This window comes from Thunnus maccoyii, chromosome 8 (genome assembly GCF_910596095.1).
Source record: "Thunnus maccoyii chromosome 8, fThuMac1.1, whole genome shotgun sequence".
Classification (NCBI taxonomy): domain Eukaryota; kingdom Metazoa; phylum Chordata; class Actinopteri; order Scombriformes; family Scombridae; genus Thunnus; species Thunnus maccoyii.
Window position 1 is genome coordinate 10,243,574 of NC_056540.1, and position 12,927 is coordinate 10,256,500.

Genomic DNA, 12,927 nt, shown 5'->3' on the forward strand with positions numbered 1-12,927 from the left:
GGCGGTTACCACTACATATCAATGAATGTGTCAGGAGACAGGTTTTAATTTTGCCTTCAGGATAATGAAGTCAGTGCTAACAAATCTAATTTAACTTTTTTAAAGAAATCTTGCTTTTATTATTGTCATAGCATTTCCTCTCTGTTAGATTGTAAAGAAAACAGAGAGTTGCTCCGACAGAAATATTACCCTTAAAAAAAAAAGTTAACCTTAGTAATGTGCCTCAAAGCAACACACTTCAAGGATAAGTCTGGTTATTTTTCTTATCGTCAGCAAATAACATAAAAGAGCAAAACCAACAATTAATTGATTCTGCTAACAAGTACTGTCTGTGTAGCACGATAAAGCACATCAATGAGCCACACTGTTGCATTGGACATGTTGTTTCCGTACAGTGAACATGCTTGGGCACTGAAATTTACTGTACTGTAATTATTTCTGGATATAGTCCCCAACAAATACATGATTCACTACTGTTTGAGTAACGCTTGCTAAAAAAGTACTCAGCTGATTTAGGAAATTATTCAGCCTTTTATATATATATATATAAAAAAACAAAAGCAAACACTGAATGTATACCCAAATTAACAATTTTTAAAATTATTTATGTCTTTAGTAGGACCGAATGTCTTACAAGGCGACACCCAGGTGTGAACGCTTATGATTGTGTGAATACAAAGCATGACTGTGCTGAAAAAAAGTATTACTGTATGTACTCAGCAAACTGTAACCGGATAAATGAATGTTTGAGCAAAATTACTGCAATGAGAGGCAATCGACAACAAAGAAAATAGGGCAATAAGATTTTAATTCCCTCTCTTTGGAAATTAAGATATTGACAAGACATCATGGCTGAAAATATTGGCATAACCAAGCAGTCAGTATCATGCAGCTGAAGTGAGAAGGAGAGTGCTTTCTCTTCCAAGTCTCTTACAAATCAATTGGCTGATGGATAACATGTCTTTTGTGAAATGGAATGACCTGCCCGTCTGACACTTGAAGAAAGTGCTTTTGAATAGCAGAATGGCAGATTGAACTATCGTCATGGATTCTCCAGACTCTGTCATTTGTAATATTATGGTTTTGTTGAAGACTACACTCAGTGCAATAATAGGCTGAACCCTCAACAAATCTCAAAATAAATGAACTCCAGTTGGATTGACCAAAAAAAAAAAGAAAAGTACAAGCCTTGATTCAGCTAAATGCTTTGCCATAGTCACGGATTTTCAGCTCGCTCAAGACACAAAGACGCACACACACACACTTTTGTCTCCTTACACACAGAGCTGCCACAGCTGGCTGATGGGATAAGGGCAGACACAGGTAGGCCAGCCAGACTCCGTGCCATGGCTCCAAGCTCCAGGGCAGCAGTGTGTCTCACAACATGGAGGACAGGGGAGCAGACAGGCGCGAGAGCCACAGTTACACTATATCCCCGGGCTGTGCGGCATGACAATCACTGCCACAGCCCTGACATAAGCCCTGGCCAAAGATGATGGCTTAGTGCCCCTGCTGCAGGCCTCTGCCTCAGCCATTCACTTCAGTCGAACACCTTTGGAGCCCGCCTCATCCATGGCATGAGGCCCTGTACTTAACACTTAACAATAACCCTCTGCCTCCAGAGCTAGACAATACAGTCTGGATGAATAAAACAACACTCAGCGCAAAGTTATGCAGGTTTTAAGGAGTCAGTGAGATGAATGAGAAACATTGAAAATTAAATGCAGCTGGGTGCAGGTTTTCATGCCTTGGGCTACAAGTCTGCCGTCCGCCTCCATCCCCTTCTTGCAGACATTCACCGTCAATGTAAGTTTCAGGCAGACCTTAGCCTCTAGGGTATGGACCCTCTGTATGCATACAGACGAACCCATAAACAGGCCATTTATTCCCATTACACACTACAGACTCATGTCTGACAGCATGTGGGCAGATTGCTCTAACAATATATCCTTTAAACCATCTTCGAGAAATGTGTGCACTTCCACCGCCCACACACAGTACAAAAAACATCTTACTATTTTAGTTACCTATGGTGCATAACACAAACATATTCAAAGTACTATGTGATAAATATACACTCCTCTTTTCCTTCACTGTTGGACGTGGTGCATTTATCTTCTGCGGGCCAAAATTTAAGAGGAAAAAATATAGCCTGTGGCTGCTTCATAACACAATTACCCATTTTTATGAGACTTGACCAGTAGGCCCAGGTAAAGAGCAACGGTAAACACAAACAACATATCCAATAAATTGTCTCAACTGCTTTTTTTTTTATCAGAACTTCTTCATGATTTGCATTTAATTTCAGTTCATGGATTCAGAGATAAATAGACTGGGCAAAGGCAGAATTGGCCATACAAAACGCAATATAAAAAGTGCATATAAATTAGAAAAACAGAGAAGGAAAAAAAGTCATATGAAAGCTAGAGAGAAACGCAGAGACCAGGATGGAGAGACAGACACTGTGTAAGGGGAGAAAGAGAGAGAAGTGGGGTTGAGTAGTAGGGGATGAGGGGGAAAGAGAGTGCGTAAACACCAGCTGATTGAGTGGAGGCTGAACTGGGAGAAACAGTGAGCTATGTGTGCTGGAGTGCAGCCCTGCCACTGACAGAAGAGGGGAGTCAGACGGCATGTGTATCACACATACACACATACACACGCACGCACGCACACAAATACACACACAGAGAAAAACACATTGAATAGGGTCCTCAGAGCCAATGTTTCCCCCTTTCCTTTAGTCTCCTTGAACTGTTGCTATCCTGCCTTACACTGAACCACGAGACACTGCTGACACTTTACTTATTCCCTGCAAAACCCGCCGGAGAGCCCTGTGTGTGTGTGAGTGATTTGGTAACTAGGTCAGACTGCTGGAAGAGACATAGACCCAGCATGCTGCAGCTGATAATGTCCTCTGCATGGCCTACAGAGGAGAACACACTCAATCATCTCATCTAGCTGCATTAATAACATGTTTGTTTCCAATATGACAAGACACAGTTTATATCCAATATTCTACAGACAGCCCGGTATTCCAGTAAGAATGCAGCAGGGCTGATGAGAAAGTTCAATTTTGTTGTGCATATCATGGCCTGTGTTGATACAGCAATACACATCAGGTGTGAGGTGAACCGCCTCGGGCAAGGTCCCTATTAGCAGACGCCTGCAGCAAAAAGAGGGAGCCAAGTACTGAAGGGAACTGGAGAATGACAGGGGAGGCTGTGGTTGTATTAACTTAGATGCTGCTTAGAATACAGCATACACAAGTGCTGTTGAGCTAGTAGCTACATGCTGTTCTCAATTAGAAAATCAGCGTGGGGGGTAGATGGTCAAAAAAATGCATCCTCAGACTTTTTATGGTGAGGTGATAAAATATGATGATTAATCTACTCAAACAGATGTCAACCCTTAGGCCTATGTTATTTATTGTCTTTTACAGGAGAATAAAAACAAACTTCAACGTGTTTAACCACTTAATCTCTTTTAATTCATCTCTTATAATTATATTGATTATAAAATTCATCAGATTGTTGCTCCATAATTTGGAGATATTTTCAACCTTACTGTATTATGACTTAATAATGACACTTAAACCTTATTGCGTCATTGTACCTACAGTCATGAAACATCGTAAAATGTTGTAAAACACTGTGGTATAAACCCTTAGTGGCTTGATTTCTATTGAAGTTTGTGAGATAATGGTCTGTTATGATACCTTGTGTCAATATGAGCTCCATTAGGCACCTCGTACTGAAAAGACAGACCCATCTGAATTGCCAGGTTTTGTAAGTGCTCTCGGTGTGATGAAATGATTAATGTGTTGTAAGTTATTGTTAAATGTTGAGTAAAATGAAATGCCTTGTAATCATCTAAAATTGAACCAAAAAACTGAAAGTATGACAATAGAATCCCTGTCAAATGTGTGAACCATGAGTGCTTACAATTCATATGAAATTACAAAGCATAACCCTCTACTTTTTGAAATTTGAAAGACAATGCAAATGCTATTTTTTTTATCATATTTTAATGAAATGGTATTTCTATCATTAATATCAGATTTGCTATGGTTATTTCCTATGCACAGACAACTGTATCCAAGTTTTCAAATAACTGATATGTAAATTGATAAGTGGATTGACATATTGATATTTCCAATTATATATAATAATCTGTTTTCATACACAATGTCACCTTTACAGCAAACCTTTGATATAGTATTACTGTGCTACCAATTAATGAAACTACAACACTATATACAGTACACATTAAAAAGCTAATATATATTGTGTATATATACACTAAAAGTCGTGCCTGAGGTTTAAGATAAGTGTGTAAAAAAACAAAAAACAAAGCTGTCTAAAAATACAGATGGTGGTTGAAATCCTATCCACTACCAGTGTTTATTGATCAGTACCAGTCTGCCTTGCTTGTCAATAGGTAATTTCATTACATGACTAATAAAAATGAATCAATCAATTAAGGGCTATAATCTGACAACCACTAACTTGATGCACCACAAAGCCCACTTAAATTAATCAACCGTCACCCATTGATCCAACCATATGGACAAAGCTGCATTTTCTGCACTTCAGCGTACACAGATGCACACAAACACATAGCTGTAAAATACAGGCTTAAAGACACAGGCACAAGAGTTTACATCACTGGAAATGAATATGGCTATATTAAGCAATATTTATTATTAAAGAAAAGCTCCACTTAATTTATTGTGAGTATGAGTCATTCCTCAGTGTTACTTCAGTCTAAAGAAGCAACAATTATTCAGTTCAAGTATGTTTTTCTACCTAGAATTTAGTTAGCATTTGTTTTAACCTCTCACTGGGCCCACAACAAAAGCAGGCCGCCCATGCATTTTTAAAATTTTTTTTTCTAGGAAGGTATTGGAAGAGAGGCACATAACTTTCCTCCTGAATGCAACTCTTATGGCAGTAGCACTCACATGGCTCTACTTGCCTTTGTTGGGCTTTCAAACCCACTGTTGTCTAAGGATTTGTTATAATGTAGCTACTAAATCTCATTGAGTGTTTGGGTTATAACAAATCACAATATAAAGTCTATAAAAGTCTATATTAACTGCTCCTTGCATGTGTATTTAGCATTGCAGCCGACCATTTGGGGTGCGCTCGAAAATATAAAGCCTTTGTTACTGTAAATGTGTATCAAGGGTTGACTTACATTGCCACACTAGGAATAAAACAAAATCAAAAAATTGTTGTACAGTCAGTCCTCCATTTTGGCCCAGACTGAAATTTCTCAACAACTGTCGGATGGGTTGCCATAACATTTTGTACAGACATTCATGGTCCCCAGAAGATGAATCTTATTGGCTGTGGTGACTCCTTGATTTTTCTTCTAACACCACCAGCAGGGCAAAGTTTTCACTTATGCAGTTAAATATCTTTACATCTGAACAATGGCACTAATTTTGCAGATATGTATGATCCCCAGAGGATGAATCCTAATCATGTTAGTGATGCCCTGAGTTTTCATTTTGCGCCACCAGTGGGTTCACATCTATGGATTACAAAGCCATTTGGTGCAGACATTCATAGTCTTGGTGGACTTTGGTGACCCCTGATTTTTTATCTAGCTCTCACACTAGGGCAAAATTTCTATTTGACCATTACTTTGGTTCTTCTATGTAACAATTTGGTTTTCTTTACAATAAGCGTTACAGCCTCACAGAGCTGCTATTGTGGCTGTGTTCCATGTGCTCCACTACATATTAGCTGCTGGCCAACTATCCAAACTGCCAATCAGGAAGTAGTCTTCTTCTTTTTTTATTTTGACTGGTGGTTGGCAACCAGCTTACGGGTGCATTATCGCCACCCACTGGACTGCAGTGTGGAACAGTAAATTGGAAGACAATAAATAAATAAATAATCTAAATTAACCTCGTTTTCTTCAGGAACTTAATTAGGTGACTGTATATCACCCATGCCGCATCTACAAGTAGTTCCCTACTGTGAAACTTAGCTGTCTTTAATGCTGATGTCAGTTCCTTCCTTTCCTCCTCATAGCCCCGACACACATGCAGCACATGCTGGTCAGATTCAGGATGACCACAGTGTGTGCATCTACCAGTTAGGTGTTTACCTATTTTATGAAGTGTCTTATTAAGTCCAGTATGTCCTTTCCTCATACAGGTAATGACTGCCTCTTTCTTTCAGTTCCTGCCCAGCCTTTTTCCCAACCCAGCATGTTTCTGAGTATTATAAAGATGTCTTCTTGTATTGTTTATGTCTCAGTATTCTTGCCATACTTTTTGCATTTGTTTCTTTATGATTGTTTTACCCTCAGCTTTACTCAGCGGAATTTTCATGTTTACTGTTTGTGATCTGAGTGATTGCTTGGCCAGTATATCAGCATCCTCATTTCTTTCTACTCCTACATGGGCAGGAACCCAAAAGAAGCAAAGTGTCAGACCCTTATTGTGCAGTCTGTATATTAAATGACGAATTTCAAAAAGAAGATTTTGTCTGCAAGATTTCACAGATTTAAAGCTTGTGAGTGCTGCCCAACTATCAGATGCAATTAGTGCATTATTTTTGTTATTTTCTTCTAACCATTGCAAAGCTATCAAGATAGCTAAGAGCTCAACTGCATATACTGATAAGTGATCTGTGGTTCTTATGTAATAGCTACCTCATATTGTGGGATGAAAACTACAGCTCCTGTACGTCCAGTCTCTGAGTCTTTTGAACCATCTGTAAATAACACCAATTTATCTGCAAAGTGCTGCTCAATGTAATTTTGTGCTATCCTCCCAGCAGATCCCTGTTCAGATTTCTTCCTCAGTTGTTGCTGTATATTTAAATCTACTGGTGGCATCACAAATAACCAGGGATGTATAACTGAAGACGGGACTGTTGGACTGTATTTTATGTTACATACATCTACACTTTCTGCTTTTATATTTCCTATCCATCCACAGCTTCTAAAATTGGTTTTATTGCACTCCCAAAAGTCCTGTAGGATGGCCTTAGCAGGGTGTGAGCTATTATGACCCTGCAGATCAACTCAGTATGCCAGCGTAAGTTTCATTCTTCTTATCCTTAATGGCAATCCCCCCATTTCAACTTTTATGGCAGCAACTGGAGACGATTTAAATGTTCTACTGCATACTCTTAGTCCTTGCCCCTGCTCCACATCCAGTTTATTAAGGCGACTCTCTGCTGCTGACATATAAGCTACACACTCACAGTCAAATGTAGCTCTCATAAAGGCCTGGTATACATCCAACAATGATGCTCTGGTTGCTCCTGACAGGCATTTTACTTATTGTAAAAGATTGTCGAACTTTTTAGATTTCTCCTTGACTTTATCAATATGCTGCCTCAAGATCAGCTTTTCATCAAACAATACTCCAAGAAACCTAATCACACTGACTTGCTCAAGTGGTTGGCCATACAGTTTCAAGCATAGTGCTTTATGAAAAAAATATCACTTATGTCTTTGCTACAGATAACATATAAAACTCCACATATTCGCCCACTGCTTCACCATCTCAATTGCAGCCTGCAGTTTCTCCTGTATATATCTTAGAATCCGCCCCCTTATCCATAAGGCCCCATCATCCACATACAGCGATTTCCCTACACCTTTCTCGACTTGCTCAAAAATATCATTAATCATGATGTTAAATAGCACTGGACTGCAAAAACTGCCCTGCAGGGTTCCACTCTCAACTTCTTACCTCTATTGTCCTGCCAAATAGGAAGTCCAGCACCCAGTTATATAACTTGCCACCCACCCATAACTTACTTAATTTGATAAGCAGTCCTTTCTCCCACAACATATTGTATGCTTTTTCTACATCGAAAAAGATGGCTACCAACATTTCCTTATTTGCAAACAGGAAGTGGGAGGCCCAAAGGACTTTATAGTAGGGGGAACCCAGACTGTACCAGGTGAGTTGAAGTACACAGGGGGATAATTCATTGTTCATTCATTGGGTATTCAAGTGTCTGGTGCATTAAGAAACCGGCTAGGGGACACAATTAAATTGAGTTCATGGACTGAACTTGATGATGAGGAGTTAAGGGCCCTCACTGCTTCAGGATATGTGCTGTTACAGAAACGAGTAGTTCTGCTCTTAATACTACGTAACCTTTTTCCAGAAGGGAGGAGGACAAAAAGTGTATTGGCCGGATGAGAGGGGTCTCTGATTATTTTCAGATCCATCCTTAGCATGCTGGTATTATTAATATCACAAATGCTTGGCAAATCTTGACAAACTATTTTTGATGCTGCTTTCTCTACTTTATTAAGCTCCTTCCTGTCATCAGCTGAGCAGTTTCCATACCACACTGTGATAGAGGATGTGAGAACATTCTCTATCACAGCTCTGTAAAAATCACACATCCCTGCCTTTGATACCTTAAACTTCCTGAGTTGTTGCAGAAAGAACAATTGTTGGTGGGCTTTCTGCACAATATGACATTCCATTTAAGAGAAGAAGAAATGGTAGTCCCCATGTATTTGAAGCTTTCTACTATCTCAACAGCCTCATTGATAACTAAGGGCTGAAGCTCATCTTTGTGTTTGCGGAAGTCCACAACGATTTCCTTGGCTTTGGAGATGTTTAGGGTTAAGTTGTAATGAGCACACCACTCAACCAGTGAGAAGACTTCTGCCCTGTAAGATGTTTCATCATTACAAGAGAGCAGACCCATCACAGTGGTGTCATCCGCAAATTTGAAGATTTTAACTGAGTCAGAGTGAGAAATACAATCGTTGATATACAATGAATACAGGACAAGCGACAGAACACAACCCTGAGGAGCACCAGTGCTAATGAGCATTGACTTTCATAACTTGTTGCTGACTTGAACTACTTGTGATCTATTGGTAAGCAAATTGAAACAGGTCAAGCATCACACTGGATAGATAGTTGGTTACGTGTTTCTCGAACACCTTCATAATAACAGAAGTCAATGCCACAGGTCTATAATCATTTAGACAGCCGATAGTAGTCTTTTTAGGTACAAGAACAATCATAGCAGATTTAAAACATGCTGGTACTTTACATACATTGAGAGACCAGTTGAAATTAAAGTTGAAAGCAGTAATGAACGGGCCCTTGCACCATGCAATATTGACATGTTTATGTGTTCAGGCCTGGACTCTTATCAAACATGAGAAATCTGGGGCAGATTGGGCAATGTAAAGTGGAGTTAAAACAACTTCCTGTTTAATGCCCCAAACACGTTTTGGGCAAAATTGACTGGCACCCCACACCAAGGGTGTTCCTTGAAAACTAAAAAGATTCACAATTTCGCATCGCAAAGGTCTTTAGATATCACCTACCAAATATGAATTTGCTTGGGTAAAATCTCCAAGAGGAGTTTGTTAAAGTACAACGCTTGTAAATGACTTCACTTTGCAAAAAAAATGCAAAGTAGGTTCAAAATGACTGACTTCCTGTTGAACTTAGGGTATGGCTCCAAGAGGCTTTTTTTTAAGTCTGGAGATGTTATGTCTGCCTGCCAAATTTTGTACTTCTACATCAAATTTAAAGGTGGGGGCTTTGAAATTTTCTAGGGCACACCCTCGAGCCATTTTTCAAGACTTTTCGAGCACCCCTAGCACCTCAAAAATTCTAAAGGTAATTAGGGGATGCTAATGTGCCAATGTGCCACACCCAAGCCCAATTGCGATATCGAATCGAAATTTTTACTAGTTTGAACATGGGTGCAAAGTTTTGTGAGTTTTTCTGCATCCTAAATGCCTCAGACATGGTTATAAAAGGAAAATTAACGCACAAAATCCAAAATGGCTGACGCGGTCCCTGGCACTTTTGTGCTCAGGCCCTAAATATCAATAAAAAACATTTCCGTTCATTAGTGCACCACTTTTGCAGCTACTATTAGCTGCAAAAACAAGGTTGAGACCTGCTGCTTTCCTACAGTTCTGTTGCTTTAGCAGATTCCTAATCTTATGTTCCTCTACCAAGAATGGTGGATCCAGGGGCGCTGCGTAACTGAGGAAGCCAGAAGAACCATCAAATCTACAGAATTTAGTTTGTTGGGGAGCAAGGGGTCATCATCAAGGATAACGTGATTAGCTTTATAGTTCGTAATCTGCTTTAGGCTATGCCAGACTCCCTTACTGTCATGGACACTAAATTTGGTTTATAGCTTGGCTCTATAATTGCCTTCTTTACTGCCCTTTCAAACTTATACTTTGTGGTTTTGTGTTGGTCTATGTCTATGCTTTCTTTCTCTCCAAGTAAACCATTTTGATTTCCCTGTTAAATCATGGTTTGTTGTTACTGTAGACTGTCACAGTCTTGGAGGGGACACATATACTTTCAACAAAATTGATATATAAAGTCACGATATCAGAGTATTCATCTAAATCAAGGCAGCCATCCTTAAAAACAGACCAGTCTGTAGTACAAAAAGAGTCTTTTAAGCTTTCTCATGCTAGACTTGACCATTGTTTCACAGTTCTTTAGGTTTGATAGATTTCAATTTTTGACGGTACTTGGGGATGAACGTGTGACATGCGTTAGAGATGACACAGTAATAATGGTCCAACATTTTATCACCCCTGGTGGCAACATGAATTTGTTGTTTGTATTTGGGCAGTGATTTCTTCAAGTTGACATGATTAAAATCACCTAATATTAAAACCACTGAATCCAGATTTGAGTTCTCAATTTCTATGATCTGTATTGCTAACTGTTGGCAGGCATCCTTAGCTCCTGCCTTTGGGGGGATGTAAACCGTGGCCAAGATAACTGTGGCAAAGGCTCATGGAAGGTAGAAAGATCTGCAAGCAGCATGTGTTAGCCACCCTTAGCCATGGGCCTAGCTTAGGTTTAGGTTTTCTTTTGGTTTATTGACAAGCTTCCTTTGTTTTGTTTTTTTTGTTGTCGTTGTTTTTTTTATCTTCACCTGTAGTGATAGTGAAACAAGGCTTTCCTAAAGCAATGAAGCCTCGCAGCCAATTGTGTGACCAAAAGACTCATTACTTGAAGCTTCATTTAACACAGTGTTTACTAGTAACACCTACTGGTAAAAATAAGTAGGAGCAGCCAAATTATAAATGATAATGTGCCACTGCTACCACTGACATGTTGCTGCACTTTGCTAGATAGCTAGATAGCTAGCTAGCTCGCTAGATAGATAGATAGATATAAAGTTATGTGTATTTTGAGTGACTATGTTGTAGGTTTGGGGGAAAACAGGAGATTGAAATAAAGAGGAGTTAATTTGGGAAAGTGCCTATGCGACTGGGGAGTGAGAGTGCTTGTGTAACAAAGCGAAAGCTTTTAGCCTATTGATTTTTATTTAGACAGAACATGATTCAAAAACCTCCACCTCCACCAACTACTCAATATTTAATTTTAGCAAACTGTCAAACTCTCAGCACTTTTCGCAAACCAACCAATTACACCCCATGGGATGTACACCCACGAAAGGTTTGGGCTTTGAGGTCCTTTTATCAACAAATCAAATCTCAAACCAAAATATCATGTGTGTTTGCTGAAACTGAGGCCTCCTTTGCCATTGGTCATGCGATTCTCTGAAAATGATACAAGCTTTGGTACGAGGCATTAGTTGAAAATACCGGACACACTTGACACACTTTTTGGAGCCTTTGTATCAAGGGTAACATCACTATCGCCCAGTGTATGTTTACTTACCAGATAAACAGAGGCAGTTCATGCTGGTTTTGGTATGAGGTAGTGAAAAACTATTTACAAAAAAAAAAAAGTACACTGAAACATAAATGAATGTTGCATAGAGACCTGACTACATTGCAAATAAGGGTAATATGATGGTAAAATAGCCCAACTACATATGTAGAGCAAACTCCATAGTGCTGGCTTGATGCAATAAACTTTCATTCTGCATTGTACTTTAAATTATTCTTGTAATCTAATTATTTTACCATTGCCAGAGAACTTGTTGTGTCCAGAATGTTTTGGTATGTGTTTAATCTTGTATCACCCAGGTTAATAGTATCCATTATCAAGTACAAACAGTATCTGTACAAATAGTGGGGTTTTTTTTGGGCCAGTTTACTGCATGTGAAAATATACAAGTCTCCATGAAATATTACTGCAGTAAAACAGTTTTGGATACGCTTACAAAGTTAAATAATCAATATATAATGCACACTGCATTGCCAATTGCATTTTTAACCTTGTAAAAGTTTAAGGTGGATTTTGGGACTTTTGAATGGATGATACTACCACTACTATCAATGTCCAACCACACATTCACACCATTTTAAATGAGCAGCATTCTCTAGCAGTAGAATATCAAACAGTGGTGGATCTGGTTCTATTATGCTGAAAGAAAACCAATTCAACCTGCGCAGGCCGATATAATCACTCCCTCACCTCCTCTGCCCTTTCCCATTTATTTAACCACCTCCCCCTAACCGTCTTTAATACCCCCATCAACCTCTGCACCGACATAAAACTCCAGAGGTGATGAGTTGCCTCCCCATCCCTGGTGCACACACACACACACACACACACACACACACACACACACACACACACACACACACACACACACACACACACACACACACACAAACATACATACACATACATCCTGCAGTGCCACAATCAGTCTGCACCACCCACTGGAGCAAAGAGGCAGAAAGACAAGATGTCACTCAACCCTGACCTCGTGCCCAGGGGGGCAAGCAGGTTCATAACTGTTGTCAGGGCAACACTGCAGGGTATCTTTCAGGTGTCACAGATGATGGAAAAGGTAACCCCCCCCCACATCACTGCATCACTGAATATGGATTGTTCCATGTGGTTACGCTCTCACTGCTCGTGGTGCCCTCCTTTCACCAATCATGCTCGAGTGACAGAAACAGGAACCGGGTCTCCGGCTTGCCGGTGGGTGAGGTGATCGACAACCTTTCCTACCTGGG